This window comes from Marmota marmota, unplaced genomic scaffold, assembly GCF_001458135.2.
Source record: "Marmota marmota marmota unplaced genomic scaffold, marMar, whole genome shotgun sequence".
NCBI classification, from domain to species: Eukaryota; Metazoa; Chordata; class Mammalia; order Rodentia; family Sciuridae; genus Marmota; species Marmota marmota.
Window position 1 is genome coordinate 3,475,997 of NW_026000229.1, and position 19,027 is coordinate 3,495,023.

General features: G+C 34.1%; 1 protein-coding gene across 13 annotated transcripts in view; it reads right to left on the reverse strand.

Moving 5' to 3' along the window:
- Positions 1–19,027, reverse strand: part of Zfand6 (zinc finger AN1-type containing 6) — a 61,205-nt gene that overhangs the window by 28,418 nt on the left and 13,760 nt on the right. For 2 of the 13 annotated variants that reach the window (XM_048793372.1, XM_048793373.1), the window contains exons 1-2: positions 11,060–11,111; positions 6,811–6,971 (exon numbers count right to left, since the gene is read on the reverse strand). The exons of 4 other annotated variants lie outside the window; for them this stretch is intronic. The gene's annotated coding sequence lies outside the window, so the exon portion shown is untranslated. Of the gene's footprint in view, positions 1–6,810; positions 6,972–11,059; positions 11,128–19,027 lie in introns of those variants that run through there. 7 more of the 13 variants (XM_048793370.1, XM_048793378.1, XM_015480343.2 and 4 more) reach the window with 6 other exon arrangements.

Sequence of the window (19,027 nt, forward strand, 5' to 3'; positions counted from 1 at the left end):
TAAAACAAAAACACCGAATTTAACACAAAAAACAATTATCTAGTTTGAAAGAGTTGTAACTGCAGCATTCTAGATTAGGTCTGTAAATTTTTCCTTTCCTAAAGCACCAAACAGTAAGTATTTTAGATTTTGTGGGCCATGCTGGCTCTGTTACAATTGTTCAAATCCACCTTGGTAGTGATAAAGAAGTCAGACAATTGTGAAGAAATGGATGTAGCTGTGTTCCAATAAAACTTCTATTTACAATAAAATGTAACTGAAAAGATTTGGTTAGCAGACCACAGGTTTTGGCAATTCCTCCTCTATGATCAGTGCCAGGCATGTAGAAGGTACTCAAACACTGGGCGAATAAACGAAAGATTTCAAAATTAGTTTGGTTAGAAATATCAGGAAAAACATAACAAAATTCCATGGCTGCAAGCCAGTTTTACTGTCTTTTATTACAGAGCTCTTTGTTCAAGGATGTCTCAATAGACTTCTTTGTGATGTCTACTGCTCTGCAAGGCACTATAAAAGACAGAAGTTTATGACACATGGTTCTGCTCTCTAGGATCAATGTAGGGGCCTGGGAATGTAGCACAGTGGTAGAGTGTATGCGTGCTCAGCATGTGCCAGGCTCTTGATTCAATCCCCAGCTCAAAAAAAAAAAAAAAGGATCAATGCAGGTACTAGAACAGAAATATTAATGTCTGATTTCATGTACCTGTATAGGTATATATGTAATTCCAAAATCACAAATCACAAAAATACAAAATGCTAAACTGCTAAGAAACACCAAATTACAAAGTTTGAAATACAGCACTCTAACTTCATAGCAATATTTTTGAAAGGACTTCAAAATGACTGCAAGATAGTCCAGAACTTGACTTCTCTTTTATTAGTTAAAATATAATACTTTGGGAAATGGATAATAAACATCTTGAAAAGAGGCATAACTGTAAGTCATTACAAAACAACTTTCATACACATAGGGTCAACTTGATATATGGCACAGTGAAAAAAAAAAAAGGACTAAAAGTTGGTTCCAATTCTATCACTTACTATAAATAAAAGGTCAGCCTCAAGTTTCTCATATGAGGATAGGTGTGATATCTGCCTTTTCTAATTCATAGGAATTTGAGGAAGATCAAGTGGGGGCAGTTTTGGCAGAAAACACATTATGACAAATAGCAATACGAAGCTTAGTACAGATTTAGGTGGCTGAAAAGTCAAACATAAGCAGTTTATAATTAGAGAGAAAGTAGCAAACTGTCTAGTATTTACTAATAGCTGTAATCATAAATCCAAGATTCCTTATTTACCCATTGCTCATCAAGGGCAGGTACATAAAAAGCCTCTTTGCCACAAAGATAGTTATCACTTATTAGGAGTTTTCTGAAAATGTCTCACTTTCATCTGAGATGATACCACTTTCTTGATGAAGTATGAGGGAATGATTACTAACATCCTCTTCTCAAAAGTTTATAAAATGATACATCAATTACTCTGAACAACTGCCAGCAAAAATTTTTCTAAATGCTCATACTCAGCATTTATAATTGTAAAAGGATGAAAGCAAGTACAGCTATACACTATATAATGATTTTTAGTCAATGACCAACGCCAAGTATAATGGGTGGTTGCATAAAATTTTATCACCTGTTGAAGTCTTAGCCATCTTAGTTTGTGTGAGTACATTTTGCTCGTGCTGAATGGTGAAAGTGTCCAAAAACTCATTTCTCAGAACATATCCCAATCATTAGGTGACGTGTAAATATAGTCTATCTGAGGAGAATTCTGTATGCTTGGAATATAGTATGGTTAAGAAATGATCCTAGAAACGGAATAAAGCCACATCATGAAAGTTTAGTATCCATGATAAGGATTCTACATTTAAACCTGCAGGCAAGAGGAAATCCCATCACCTAAAACAGGAAGAAGAGCTCAACAAGTGCCTCTACAACATACTATCATTTTTATATACCTCATATTGTTCTGCAAAGAATTCAAAGTGACTTTAAAATGCATGCTGCATGACAACATCAAAAGTCAGTAAAAATGGTCAATCCAAGGGAAAATGGTAAAAAAGATATTAGAAATATTGTCAATAAGCAAAATGTAATATGCCCATAGGGGCCTATTTGATAATTAGAAGCTATTCAGCTGACGTTATTCCTCTTAGCATCTAACACAAAGACAGATATGACTGGTTAGAAGGCACAATATTCTAAGAACAACATCAATTATTTAGGAGGAATACAATTAAATCTTGACCTAAGTAGCAGAACAACACTTCACCTAAGTGTTCATTGGTAGAATACAATATGGATACGGTCTACAATATCTGCAAGGTAAAATATAAATTTCTAGTGTTGTTTCTGGTACCACTTTTCTATATAAACCAACAGTATCATGGCCAACTTCAGGTAACACTTTACAAGGAGCAAGACTTACAAATAAAATCTTAAAGCATCTAAGGATATGCACACACTTACATACATCATTTAGGCAATCCTTCATAAAGGGTGGGGGGAACTGGGTAAACTGGGCCACAAATCTCTGCTTCAAGTAATACATTCGTTTTTAGTATTTTCACAAACCAACTTTCCATAAGAGATTTAATTTGAAACAAGTTCAAAATTCAAACTCTATTTTAAGTCCTTGATTAAGAGCAAATCCATGCCGGGTGCAGTGGTGCACACTTGTAATCCCAGTGGCTCAGGAGACTGAGACAGGAGGATTGAGTTCAAAGCCAGCCTTAGCAATGGCAGGGTGTTAAGCAACTCAATGAGACCCTGTCTGTAAATAAAATACAAAACAGGGCTAGGGATTTGGCTCAGTGGTCAAGTGTTCCTGAGTTCAATCACCAGTCCCCCACAATCCCTGAAATCCCCAAAGAAAGAGCACACCCGTAACAATTAACAGTAAGCCAGTCTTAAAGTAGAGTCCATATATTTTCATGAACCTTTTAGAATACAACAAGGTCACTAGGTCAGTGACTAAAGCAGCCACCCCACCTCTGAATTGAGATACTCTTGAGTACCCAAAGATCACTAATTTATCTCACTAAATTCTTCACTTTTCCCCTAAATTAAAAAATAGGATCAGGATACTACACAATTATATATATTAGTAAGCACTCATTGAAAATGTCAATTCATCATTATTATTATAAACTAAGCCCTTACCAAGTCTATAGGAGAGTGGTCATATTCTCTCTCTCTCTCTCTCTCTCTCACACACACACAGACACACACACACACCCCTCTTTTTAACAACTTAAGAAGTTAAAATTACTCATTGCCTCCTTGCTAACATTCCCTTCTAATACAATCCATTAGAAGTTTGTAAGTGTTGATGCTTACTCAAGTTTACAACAACCCTATTTGCTCTTTTTTTTTTTTTTTAATATTTATTTATTTATTTTTTTTAGTTCTCGGCGAACACAACATCTTTGTTGGTATGTGGTGCTGAGGATCGAACCCGGGCCGCACACATGCCAGGCGAACACGCTACCGCTTGAGCCACATCCCCAGCCCCCCTATTTGCTCTTGATGTCCTTTTGGAACCAGAGATAATCCCTCTAGAAAAGTTAATTAGACCTAGTGAATACCTGCCCCAATGAAGCAACCTACAATCAGGGACTGGGGCAGGGAAAAGACAGAATTCCAGACACATAACTCTTTTTAATAACTCTTCCTTTTTCTTTCTTCAGTTAAAATGGATTTCTGTTCCCATATGTTCTGGTTCCTGATTAAAATCTAGTAAACAGCAATTTCTTCGAGAACGTAAGACCATGTTTCTACCCTTGGTAACTTCCTTAATATGTACAAAGTTCTAAACATAAAGTGAATTATTATGGTGAAATTGACTACTTTTAGCCCTTAATGGGATCATTCAAAACAGTTAAGATTGTCTTACAATTACGACCTCTAACTGAAATTTCAGCCTTCTAGAAAGATTCTAATACATCACATAAAACATGACCAACTTTCAAAGGTACTTCTAGATTAGGAAGAACTCTGACATCTAAATATTACAATTTTTATTTTCATAAAGCACACAGACTGCTCACTTTAATACAAAAAGCAGTCACTAACAGATATCAATACATGCAATATTGTTTAACTTATCTGTTAATAATACTTTACTTAAAATAACTTTAACTACATTACAATGAATTTTACAAACTGCCTAAAAATCACTTTATTAAAACCCAGAGAAAATAGACCTAACTTTCTCCAAAATTTCTGAAGAAAGTACTTTTGCTTCCCTTTCTCTTCTTTTATTGAGTTAGAGCCAATACAAGAGTCCATTTTTCATGTTCCAGACAAACAGAAACATCATGCTTAATGTATATACTTTATCTAGTGTCCAACACAGTAGCCATTTAGCCACCCAAGGCTAGGGAGGATGTGAAATAGGACTAATGCATGTATCAAATAGAGATTAGGAGTGCAGAGGAGTAAAATTTCTACTGTGCTGAGGAAGTTTCTCAAGATGCTTTAATTGAAAATACCCTACTTTGTGATTTCCAGATTCTTAATCCTGAAGCCTTAATTATAATCTGTTGCTTCGAGGATTTATAAAATGCAATCTAGTATTCCTCCTCTTAAAAGAAAATAGGTTTAACAATATTAATCATAGTTTGTAAGTGTTGATGCTTACATGTTTACAACAACCCTATCAGGTAGTAAATTATTACTGTATTTATTTTACAGATGAGAAAACTAAGGCACAGTAAGTTTTACATGATTTGCTCAATATCATCTGGCTGTTAAAAGGAACACCTAGGGTCCGAAACCAGGCAGCCTGACTTAACCATGTCCTAAGCTTTACCACAGCTTAGGAACTCCATTTTAGTCATCCTGCAGAAACAACAGAAAAAGAAGCTAAAATTCATTTATAAAAACAGGTAAAATTCTGTCATAGAAATGGGCCCAGGAATGAGAAGTCTAAGTTATGTGTTAAGGTACACGGTAGGACAAGAGGGGTCAAAGTGGAAGAGTTTTACATATTCGTGCTCACACACTCTCACATGTACTTCTATCCCAGTTAACTACCTTCATAGCATTTTCCTCCACACCCTTGATAGAAGAGTAATATAGAACACAGGAATCATCTCAAAAGAGATAAAAGGAGAAAAGGGAAATTTGGTACCAATTTACTATCATACAATTTTCTCCCAAATGTCCCAAAGCTATAAAAGCTTTTCACTTTTCCATTGTATATCTTGTCTAATCTCATTTTAAAATCAAAGTTTCATGAATATGTTCCAAAGGCTTCTTTCACCTTGAATTTTATTTATTTTTGACACTATTTAAAAAAGAGAGGGAAGAATACTGGTAAGTACTATAAGCAAAACAGCAGCACAAAATTAAACTTGGCTTTACAAGTGAAATGCCAAATGTCTGTGAACAGAGAGTTAAATCTCATATTACAGACCTTAAAAAACTTCATTAAAGTGAGGCCTGCCATCATTAAACAAGAAGATTACAATATTTCTTTTTTAGGGTTACAGAAAGATTAGGAACTAAATAACCTCTGGAGACTCACATAGTATTGTGTATCTACTGACCAATCCAGAGAGGCAAAGATGGGGTAAACAGAAACCTTTGACTTTTTCAATGCAGCTGCCACATACCCTTTGACTACTTTCATAAAACATCAATATTTTATGTACATTCTTAATATGCATCTAAATGTCTTCTCATTCAGTGATTCTAAAGAGCATCTGTTTTTATTTTCTTTCAGTTGACACATTTGTGATATTAAAGATAGTTTGTGATAGTAAAGATGAGTTTCACTTAAGTGTAAATGCACCATGCAAATAACATCCCTTCTACTCCATGCCTCACTAAACAGTTAACAAAATCTTGTAAATTATTATTTACATGCTCATCATTCTGCTTAATACAACATTTAAAAAAAAAAAAAAAAACATTTCATCTGTATAGACCATGCACTGCTCTAAAGGGGAATGGAATTCAATTTAGAGTCTCATTCCTAAAGTCCAGGAAGAAAAAAAAAAAAGGTAGAGAAACCCGGACACCTTCCCAAATGGATTCTTGAGATGATAGCTTTTAGTAATAAAGAAAAAATTTTTCCCTCTATTTCTTCAATAAGGATTTATATTATTTAAAGTACTTTTAAAAGTAAAAATTGTCAAGTTTAAAAAACTTTCAATTGCATTTAGGGAACAAGAGTTCCTTTATTTTGAAGTATATGTTCTCTCTGATTGTATTATTAAATTATTTTCAGGAAGAATTTTCTGCATTAACATCAAACTTCATATTCCTAAAATATATCTTTATGGTTGGCTGGTCAAAATACTCATTTGGAAAGGCTTAAATCATCCATGAATACTTATACACACCCATCCCTGCTACTTAAGAGGCTGAAGCAGAAGGATACAGCCCAGCCTAGGCAATTTAGCAAGGCCCTGTCTCAAAAATAAAAAATAAAAAGGGTTGGGGATAGCTAAGTGGTAGAGGTAGAGTGCCCCTGGTTAAAAAAAAAAACAAAAGGATAAAAACAGCAATCCAAAGAATAATAATCTTCTGCTAAAATTAATAATACAGGTTTCAATGCTTAGAATAATTTTGAAAAAGATGCATGGTCACTAATTACATTAGTTGCATATACACAAAAAATAATTTACAAATAAAAATCTACCACCCACCCCACCCTTAGTAACCTGCCCACCAGAAAAAAAATGGACCTATAAAAATGTCTTATGCTGACTTAAGTATTTATCTTCAAGCACTTCAGATTTTAAAAAATTAAGTTCTATGCCCAGTTACATGGTTACAGGCTTAATTCTCTACTCACACAGTTGAGGTTGATGAGCAAACAGCTGTCCTGTATCTTGAGACAGACATTAGCTTCCTGCCTTCCCTATTCTCATAAGCAGCTACTTAAAGTTTGAGTTTTATGCAAGAAAACATTTTAAAGCCTTCAGTGTTTTACTGCAGCAGACTTCAGATTCATTCCTGTAACACATTTAACATGAAACAGAATTGAGACAGTTGAAATTTATCAGGTACCACATTTTAATCATCTAAAATCTTAAGGAGTGCTTTCATTATTAAAGCTATATAAAAATGGATGAGTTAAAATGAAAAAATAAAACATTCCATTTGGTATTTGACACTAATGTAAAAATGTAACAAATATAACTTTAACCCATGGATTTTTTTTTTATATCCAGCCACAGGGTTGGTAGGCAAGGAGCTTTTCTTATAATCATTTGCACACAAAGTAAAACTAGACATTTTTCTATTTTCCTAAACCTTAGCTAGTTTTTTTTAAGAATAATTAGCAACAAAATTAATAACACCTTTATAAATAGTAGAGTGTCTCAGTGTCCCAAGTATAACCCTATTATATCTCCTAACAGAAGAAGCTATATTTTTCATATCTACCATAAAGCTTTATAAAAGTACGTTTCCCCACAAATTCAAATTTCTATAGTACTATTATTGCTTCAGATTAATCAAGTGGTAGAAGGGTTCTCTAAAAATAAACATTTCCATAAGAAATATTTATCCTAATCAAACTGAACTTTCAAAATAAATCATAAACAAAAAAAACCCCCAAAGATTTAAATACTAGGAAGTAAGGGTTAGGGACGAAGCTCAATGGTAGAACATTTGCTTAGCATGTTCAATCCCCAGAACCACATACACAAAATACATTTAAGTATCAATAGGATAAAAATCTTTATTTCTAGCCTGGTGTGGTGGTACATGCCAGTAATTCCAGCAACTCAGGAGGCTGAGGCAGAAGGATCGTAAGTTTGAGGCCAGCTTTAGCAACTAAGGGGGCCCTAAGTAACTTAGTGAGACCTTCTCAAAATAAAAAATAAAAAGGGCTGGGAATGTAATTCAGTGATTAAAACACTCCTGGGTTTAATTTCCAGTACCAAACAAATAACTAAATACACAAGTAAATAATTTCTCTTTGCCATTAACAAATACATATTATACAGTCACAATGATAGTCCATACTTCCAAAGTAAACTGTAAAATGATTTTAATTAACTTAAAGAATTCACTTTTTTTTTTAAGTTATACTCCCCAATAAAAATGAGATGCCATTTAAAAATTTGTCATGGGTTATTCTTAATAGCCTTAATGTTTATATTCTTAGCCAATTTAATTTTTAAATAATATTTTAGCACTATTACTATATGTAAACTTTAGTGCAAAATTAACTGCATCAGAAAGCTACAGACAAGGAGAATTTTCGTCTTAGATGTTTCAACAGTTTTTCTTTTTCACCTGTATTTTTCCCTACAATTGTAAGTAAACTTTAGGAGATACATGTATACTTCAATAAAAATGTCCTAGAAAAACCATATAATATCTTTTCCCCTACATGTACATTGACTTCTATATGTGTGTTTATATTGACCTTAATTTCTATAGTAAATTTTGGGAAAAGCTTTAAGATTTTGTGAACATAGTAAATGTACTGTTTATACTAGCAACATGGTTTAAAAAAACACCAGGAAAAATAGCATCTAAACAATCTAATTTCAATAATTAAAAAGTATTATTGAATGCTGAAAATACTACACATGTGCTGTGCTATAAAAGTAACCAAATGTTTTAGAGTTTATTCAAAATAACAAACATTTCTTTATAATCTACTCAAACTGTGCAAATATAAACAAAAGATTTAAGAACTCAACATCTCATAAAAGTTGTTAACTTGATATAATATCTTTCATATAAAGAATTACATGAACACTTAATCCTTACTCCACCTAAAAAGCAGTTGGTATAATTACCAACTCTTTACAGATTATCAAACTGTGAAGAGTTTGTTCACAGAGCTAGTTAAGTGACATAGTTGGGACCTGGCCAGATCTATGTATCTTTAAAACCTGCACACTTTAGCATCAAGCTAGATTACAGGCAAATAGTGATCTGTTGTATTGATAGATCAAATCACATCTAGAATTAGTATGTGGAATAGGGTATCAGATGCTAAATATGAAACTGATAACTGAGTGTTTTATAACAGAATGGTTATAAATTCAGAAAAGCCATCTCTTATTAAAAACAACTTCATGCAATATGAGTGATATAGAGAAAAGGCAAAGGGACATATTTTAAAGAGATGTTAAAGAAGGAAAAGAAAAGCTGGTTTATTTCACATGCCACAAGAGTTCTCAACGGAATTATAGCCAGGCATGATGATGCACACCTGTAATCCCAGCTACTTGGGAAGTTGAGGCAGGAGGACAGCAAGTATGATGTTATCCTGGGCAACTTAGGGATACCTGGTGTCAAAATAAAAAATAAAAAGTGCTGGAATTGTAGCTCAGTGGACGAGCACCCCTGAGTTTAATTTGCAGTGCTAAATAAACAAATAAATAAACAAACAAAGGAACTTACATGAGCTATCTGAATTGTATCTCAATAAAGCTGTCAAACAAACCCAAAATAATGTATTCTGGTTAAATACTCAATACTTCCTAATGATAAGGAATACAACAAAAGGAACAGGTTACTGCCTATAGTACTATGAAGCTTGTGCAATGGAATATCTGAATTAATACCATCAGAGTAATAACTGATTCAGGCAAAATTACCAAAGTGTGTTAAATACTTTGTGGATCAAAGTTTGATGAGGATTGATAAATGTCAAGTCTCAAAGTACCTCTCCACAAATTACTGATTACAAAAAGAAAAATAACTTTTAAGTGGAGGAACTTGCAGATATCACATTGACCAGATCAAATTTAGTATTAACTGATAATGAGACAAGAGGAAATGTGCCTCCTAATAGGATACAGTGAGAAGCACACACTTAAAACGTAATATTCCTGTCAGAACTACATTTCCTAAATTTAGTCATGAACACATTGATGAAACCAAATTGAGGAAATTCTACAAATAAGTGGTTTATCACTCTCTTTAAAAGTGTCAATGTCATTAAAAACCCAGAAAGACTGAGGAAATATTCCTGATTAAAGAACAGTAAAGAGATGTGACAACTAAAAGCAATGAATGATCCCAAGTTGGACTGAAAAAAAGTTTTATTAAATAACATTATTGGGAAAACTAGTGAAATCCTCACTGGATAACATCAGTTTACATTTCCTTAATTTGATAAGATAATATTGTTGTATAAGAGAATGTCCTTGTTCTTAGAATCTGTTTGTTGACTACCTATCATGCAGAGGCCCTTGGTTCCATCCCCAGCACTGGGGGGAAAAATATTTTCTTGAGGAGTACATTTTAACTATTGGTATTTGCATTTTTCTTGAGGATTACATTTAACTAACTTTAGCTTGTATTGCACTTTGTTACTGCTTTGTTCAGAATGTAACACTGATCTAATGCTTTAATTAATAAAGTTTAATCTTTTTCATTAATATGAAAAAATCTAAAATTGGAGTATTACTTTTACATAGTAAAGGGATATGATGCGTGTAACTTATTCTCAAATGGTTCAGAAAAAAACAATCTGACAGTGAATGACAGAACAAATGGTAAAATGTCAACAATGGTGCATCTTACTCTGGTATGTAGCAATTATTTATATTATTATTATAACTTTCTATAACTTAAACTACTTCAAAATAAAACCTGAAAAATATTCGAACCCAATATTTTCAAATATTCTGAATATCTAACAATAACAAAACCAAATTTCCTATCTTATATCCACATTCAAACTGTCATCTAACAGAAGTATAAACCTATTTATGATTATCTAGTCAATGAATAAGAAGAAATGGTAGTCTGGTTTAAAACATCTAATATGTCTACATTCCACTGATGACAGGTGTGACTCACCAGTCTGAGTTAGATCAATGTCTGCCTCCCAACCTTATCACATTATTGCAACCTTCTCAAAACTACACTGTTAAAAAAACAAGCTTCTCCACCAGAGCACTCCTCCCCCCGCCCCATTTTAATTGGGAATAGAGTAGGGGAATGTGTCTCCTTGCTGAAAACTCCAAATTAAGTTAATTTCTGGTTATGCCAGGTAGCAATGCAGAACAAAGCAAGAGCTAATGAGTAATCAATAATGAACACAGAAAATATTACAACAAACCTCTCACCCTAAACAAAAGTCTATCCTGCCAATAAAAAGTTGTGGAAGCACACATTCATTACAGAGCACCTGGAAAAGAAAGACAAGATAACAGAATGTTAATCATTGAGAGACTAACATACATGGATAATACACAAATATTTCAGTGGCAAAAACAGAAGAGTAGAATTAAAAGAGGGAGGGAGGGGCTGGGGTATAGCTCAGTGGTACAGTATTTGCTTAGCATGTAAGAGGTCCTGGGTTCAATTACCAGCATCAAAGTGGGGTGGGCAAGTGGGAGAAGAGAATACAAAAGAAAACATGCAAGAAACGAGAAAATTCTCATGGCCACACATCGCACAATTTGGAGTTATCCTTCTATTCCAATGGTTAAAACATTTTCTTCCACTTTTTAATTTATCTTCTCTTCTTCCTATTATCTCACCTAAGAGTCCATCTTTGTGACACTGTGGGCACAGCTACGGTCAAATCTTATGCTAACACTCAATTTTTTAAATATATTTTTTAACTCATTGAGAGGCCCAAAAAGCACTCTACTAGAAAATTCTCACAAAAAAATTCACATTGGAAAAAAGTAAAATGTGACAGAGGAGGAGAGAGGTTAAGGAGGAGTCAGGGCTGGGAAAATGTGACCTGGGAAGAATGGGATGAATTTTAGCTTCCTATATTAATTTGGATAGATTGCTGAAACCTGATGAAAGACAGCAAACTATGATTCTACATTTGCTGGTACTTTAGCTAATTCTAGGCTGTGAGCTTAATTGCTGAGCTGTGTCCTTCTTTCAGGTAGAATCTCTGTCGGATTAATCTTTATAAATCCACAGTATCGAACACTGCCTTGATTAAAGAAGGCATTTTAATAGGTTCTTGTAGAATGCCCAATTACAAAACAAGCAAACTGTTTTATTCCAATCCCAATCCCTGCCTTATTGTCCATTTTCTCAGGTAGTATGTTGTTCACTCTTAACCCCTGCCAGAACCATTTGCTTTGCAAATTTTTCTCACAAAAGTTAAACTGCAATTCTCTGATTGCTGCAGGTAGATGATGTTGTAATAAAAGAATAACTCATACTACTGGACATGGTGGCTCATTCCTAAAATCCCAGACACTCAGGAGGCTGAGGCCCTGTCTCAAAATAAAAGTTAAAAAGGGTTGGGGATGTAGCTCAGTGGGTTCAATCCCCAATGCTGGAAAACAGCCAACCAAACAAACAAAAAACCTTATACTGAATGAAACTTGACCAATTCAACCCCCAAATCTAGGTCAAGTTAAACCTAAAATACAAAATTTAAGAAATATAGAACACACAGGTGTGTATACATACATAATATATTTAGGAAGACAAGGAGCTTATCTTCTGAATTGATTTTTATACCTGTACTGCCCAAGGCAATTACAACATCTACACAAGAGTCAGCAAATACAGCTTAGGCTTTCATTATTAGTCAAATTAACATGGTCTAATTACTCTTCATATCATTAAATAAATTTTAAAACAGTAAAATTAAAAAAAAAACATTGTCATATAGCTGAACATCTAGCAAATCCCAAATTTTGATCTGCAGCTTCTTCTATATTTCCCTTACCTTAAATGGCATTAACTCCTATTCCTGAGAATAAAGGAGATAGTATAGAAACATAGAAAAAGGCTCCAGAGGGGCTGGGGATGTGGCTCAAGTGGTAGAGCACACACCTAGCACATCTGAGTCCTGGGTTCAATCCTTAGTGAAAGAAAGAAAGGAAGGAAGGAAGGAAGCAAGACTTGTACAGAAATGTTCAAAATGACTTCATTTGTAATAGCAAGAACTAGAAACCCAAATATACATCAAAAGGTAAATGGGCAAACAAATAATGATATAGCCATACATGGAATAATATCAGCAATAAAAAGGAATGTGTTGAACACATCATGGGTTAATCTCCAAATTATTACATTAAATGAAAGCAAAAGGAAACAAAAGACTATATAATGTATGTTTCTATTTACATAAAACATTACAAAAACACAACTATGACAAGACAGCAGATCAGGGACCACAGACTGGAACCAGAGTAGGAAGATGGGATTTATTCCAAAGTAATTACAAGGAAACTTTCTGAGGCAATGAAAATGTTTTACATGACTACGGTTGTTAGAAAACCATGCAAGCCAAAACTAAAATTGCATACTTTTCCTCAAAGCTGATTTTAAAAGACCAAAATAGTATAGGAGCAGTCAAAAGTCATTTGATTCAAACTATTATTCTAAATTTATAAGCATAGACACCTAAGCCTATGCTGGGTAAAGATTGTTTTATCTTTCCAGATGTTTAAATGTTTTTATTAATGGCAAATAAGTTGTCCATTCCTTCTTATCCTCTTCCTCATTGGTTCTATGGACACAGCTCTCCTAATCCTCCACACTTTGGGGATTGAGCCCAGGGCCATCATGCTTGCTAATATACCTTCTATCGCTGAGCTATAACCTCCGCTGTTTTAATTTTCTAAATAATTGTCCTCATTTAGCTAAAAAAGAAGCATCCCCCCCCCTTTTTTTTTTTTTTTACCTTTTCTCTACGTACACCCCCCACCCCCACCCCACACTGGGGATTGAACCCAGGGCCATCATGCTTGCTAAGTATACCTTCTATCACTGAGCTATAACCTCCGCTGCTTTGATTTTTTAAGACAAGGTTTTGCTAAATTGCCCAAGTTGGCCTTGAATTTGTGATCCTCCTGCCTTGGCCTCCAAAGCTGCTAGGATTACAAAATGTGTACCACCATGTCCAGCTCTTTATCCACTTTTTATATTATTTTAATATCTTGAAAATGATTTCATATCCTGAACAAGATCAACTTGGATTATATTTTAAATACTAAAATGGTTTGTTTTCTTCCTTCCTTCTGTTCAGGGACTCAAACCCAGGAGTGCTTTACCACTGAGTGACATCACCAGCCTTTTTTTTTTTTTCTTAATTTTTTTTATGTGACAAGGTCTCACTAAATTTTCAAGGCTGGCCTCAAGACTGCCTGCGATCTTCCTGTCTCAGCCTCCCAAATCACTGGGATTATAAGTGTGTGCCACAACTGGCACTTATTATTAGTCCATAATAAACATAAAACATGAATTCTAACTTACACATGTTCATCACCATTTTTTCTTTCTTTTTTTAAGAAACTAGAGTCTTGTGATATTGCCCAGGCTAGCCTCAAACTCAGCCTGGAGAGTTCTCAGGTGCATATCACCAAACACAGCTCATCACTAAAGTTGGGGGTCAGAGAGCTTATAATTCTGACAAGTTCTACTGAACATGATTTGCAAATCCTAGACTTTAAAGTATAACTGACATTAAGCAGTCTATTGCAGTCCAACAAAATGCATCTTATCTTCCAAATAAAGGCAACATAGCTTATTCCTTCAATTAGGAATCACTTCTGAAAGTTTCTGAATTCTTTGAAATGAGAAAGAAAGCAGCTTCCCCATATTTCAGATGCAATTTCCTTGCTCATTCATTAAATTTATATCACAAAATAATTCATGTTCCTAAGGAATTTAATTTCTCTGGTAAAAACATCCACATTAAAAATGTCTTTCTTGCCAGATATAGTGGCATAGCCTATAAAACCCAGTGACTCTGGAGGCTGAGGCATGAGGATCATGAGTTTGAGGCAGCCTTAGCAACCAAGCAAGACCCTGTCTCAAAAAGAAAGTAAAAAGATCTGAGGATGTAGTTCAGTAGTAGAGCATCCCTGGGTTCAATCCCTAGTGGGGGTAGGAGTTCCTTCTTTTCAAAAAAGTTTAGTTGCTAATATTTAAGAATAAAATATAAAATATAAAGATTAACTTAGTAAATTGGGAAATTTGAGGCTAAGAGACTTCAGGAAACTGAAAATAATTAAAAATGATATACTCATCTACCACTGAGCTACAACCCAGCCCAATTATATTTTTTTAAAAATTAAAATTAAGAAAAATATAGTACTTTTAAAATGTTTTACTTGTTAACCAAAAATTAAAATGCTCAAAATAATAGCTATTTTAAAAAGAATGTCCTTTCAACTTAAGCAATTTTTCTCAATTCTATCAACATAATAGGTTTATCAATATTGCTACAACAATACTGAGGATAAGCACAGTCATTACTTATTATGTGCAGTATTGAAGGATACAAAATCAGTCTAAGTTAGGTCTTTTCTTCTCCCTTACTATTTAGAACTTCGAATATTCAAATAAAGTGTTATCATTTATCTAATAAAAATGTTAAAACTGAATAACTGATGTGTCTTAAATTCCATGTTTAGTTCTAAAAAAGTTGTTTCCAACCATCATCAAACTGACTTTTTTTCCTAGTTAACAATCAGTAAATACTGTTAGAAGTGGGATAGGTTCATGTGGAGAAAACTGAACACTTAAAAAAAAAAAATCACATGTTAATACACAAGTCACTTCCCTGGCTGAAATTAAGCCATGTTAATTCAGCCTATTACAATTTAATAACACTAAATTTAGGAGCCATCTGTCTTGCTCATCATTGTACAGTATTTCTAGTTTCTGGCACACCTGCTTAGAACAGGTGTTCTAGGCATTCAAATGCTTATATAACAGATTAATACTTGCTTGCATTTATCCACATCACAAAAACAAACCCTGAAACCCCTGCATATCAACTACAAGAAATTCAATCACCTAGGTGAAAATCAAATTACCAAGTTTTATCCACCTTTAATTTGTAAAATAAATCAGGGAATGCTTTAACAGTGTAAAACATACTAATCTAGTCCAAATTAGCTTCTTTCTTCCTTCCAGACCATCAAATAGTCAGCAGTAGGTTAATCTATGACAATCTAAAAATAGTATGCCAGATGACAAGTCCTTGTGTTTGAGAAGATTTTCTAATTTGTATTATATTCTCTTAAAGGATTTAATGGCACCCATAGATTATTTAAGAAAAACAAATCAATAATAACTGTATATAAGGTACAATTTAAGTAGTCTCCTTTTCACATTATCACAACATAGTACATGTGTATTTTCACTATGTATTAATGATAAAAAAATCACTGGCAATTTGACCCAATTTTCAATTATTCCTTAATTAGGGAAAAAAAGTAGAAGGATATTAGCTATGAAACACTTAGAAGTCAATAAAACTCAGTCTGCATTAATCTGGTTTTAACATCACACAGAGATCACCTTGATAACTTAAGTTTCCTGTATTAGTGAGAACTGACCTGCTTGACAGTTTAAATCAGTCATTCCAAGACCAGCCTTTTCTGTATCCAGGTGTAGTTACCAAAGTCACAAAATAAACTGGTAGGTACCATACTCTTTGAAGCCAGCTAGCACCCACTTTTCTACTTTTCTACTTCATCAATAATGTGTCCCTATGATAGCTCCTTATTTATTGGTCTTAACTCTGCTGACTGAAATCCAACCAGCTTCAACACTGACCCCAATATAATGTTAGGAAGTTAAAGACCCAAAAACCTGGCTTTCTGTCAACTAGAATAAAAAAAATCAAGGACAGTATGATTCAAAATGTCAAGAGACAAAGTTTTAAGATGTAATTTTCCAGAAAAGATCACTAAACAAGGATTTCCCCCATATAACTTCTAGATTAATGGTTCTCAAAACCAACGATTAATAACATCAGAAAACTGCAAAATCTGTGGCCCACTCCATACAAACTGAATCAATTTCTGGAGACTAGGGCCAAGGATTAGTACTATATAACTAGTTCCCAGAGTTTCTAAGATTCTTGGATACATAATAGGAAATATCACTTTTAGCACAGAACACAGTAAATACATATTTACAGCAGAAAATCAGATGGTTTAAAACTACTGTAAAGGTGGTAACTTCAAGGCCAGGTATAGTGGTACACTCCCGTAATCTCTTAAGACTCAGGAAGCTGAAGCAGGAGGATCACAAGTTCAAGGCCAGAAACTTAGCAAGACTGTCTCAAAAATCAAAAGGGCTGGAGGGTCAATTCCAAAAGAAAAGAAAAAGATGGTAGCTATAGAATAATTTAGGATAATTAAAATTAGGCCAAAGCATACACCTCCAACCTTGAGCCCAGTCTCCTTAGTGTCTCTTAAAAACCAAGGATTAATAGGGCCTAATCTAGCCATTACACACAGAAATCCAAGTTTAGTAATTGTTTCAAGAAAACTGACTTTGGAAACTTCCTCATCTCTTGGTTTTTTTCTTTTTTTTTTTTCCTTTGGTACTGGGGATTAAACTCAGGATCTTACCCATCCTAGGCAAATGTTCTAACACTGAGCTACACCTCACTTCCCTTTTATAATTTCTATTTTGAGACAGGGTCTCACTAAATTGCTGAGGCTGGCCTCAAGCTTGAGATCCTCCTGAGTAGTTGGGATTACAAGCATGCACTAGCACACAGGGCTTTATTTCTTGATATTCTGAATCATGCATCCCAAAAGAAACCTGTCAAAAGGCAGTTATTTTCCATTATAAACTTTAGAAAACCACCTTTTGCAATTTTAGCAAATATTTTTGTTGGCCTGACATAAGAAAAGGTGGTCAGTACTAACTATAATAAGTAGCTAATAAGCACCAAGTGATTTCATCTTTCCATCTTTGAGACAGATGATAACTAAAATAAACCTCTATATTAATATTCAATAATATTCAAATTCTGAAGTATAAACTTAAAGTAAAATTTGAGAAGGTGGAGATTAAAGTACATACAGAGAATTTATCAAGATGGTACGTCTTGAACTAATATGATTCTCTCCTGTTGGGATCGTGATGGTCCAGTCTATATCCTTCATTCTGAAATGCTGGAGAGACACTGTGACTGAAAGAACAACACGAGGACTTCCAATTTCAAGTATGCATAGTAAAAAAGTGTGTCTCAAAACTCAATAACAATAAATAATAACATGAATTCTATCTTCAATGAAACATGAGACAACTGTAACCTTAAACCACAAATATATTTATTATCCTGGAGAGTAAAAGAATGACAAATGACTTAGTTAAGGGAAGAAAAGCCAAATCTAAGTAACTAGATGAAAAGAAAGGTACCACTATGCCTGAGCCATTTCCCCTAGAGAAATAGAGAAGTTTGCAGGAAAATAAGTTGATATAAAGACAATTTAGACCTCCCCTCTGCTCATCAACCCTCTTCCCACATGAGGGACTTAAACAGCAAACAAAAGAAGTTTTTCAGGCAAAAAAAAGGGCATGGAAACAGACTTTTAAGAAACTGCAATGAATTACCTAAGAAGGAAAAATCTACAAATAATATCAAGAAATCAGCCACTTGGGAGAAAGTAGATGATATTTATTTGACAGAAACAGGCAAAAACCACTATTTCTATTAGATTTTTGGCATACTTTTTAAAATTTTTGGAAGTTTAAAGAGTTGTAATTTTTAGCAAATCACATTTAAAGCATATATGCAATACACACTTCTTAAAATCTTGGAGATTCTTACTACTTAGATCCATATCACTTAGTTCATTCAATTCATGAAAAAAATCTCTGCCATATAATCTAAATGGCAAAGCCAGTACTCACTGCCCTCACTCCGGTTTTGGTACCACAGATGAGAAAAAGTAGAAATGCTGTGGTAGCTGTTGGGGATGACAACTATTTTTTTTTTTTTAAATGTTCTTTTTAGTTTGACCCAGCTATCCCACTTCTCGGTTTATACCCAAAGGACTTAAAAAACACATACTACAGGGACACAGCGATCAATGAATGGATAAAGAAAATGTGGTATATATACACAATGAATTATTACTAAGTAATAAAAGAGAATAAAATCTTGGCATTTGCAGGTAAGTGAAGTTAGCCAATCCCAAAAAACCAAATGCCAAATGTTTTTTCTGATATAAGGAGGCTGATTCATAATGGGGTTGGGAGGGGGAGCATGGGAGGATTAGACAAACTCTAGATAAGGCAGAGGGGTGGGAAGGGAAGGGAGGGGGCATGGGGTTAGAAATGTTTTGGTTTATGGTTGG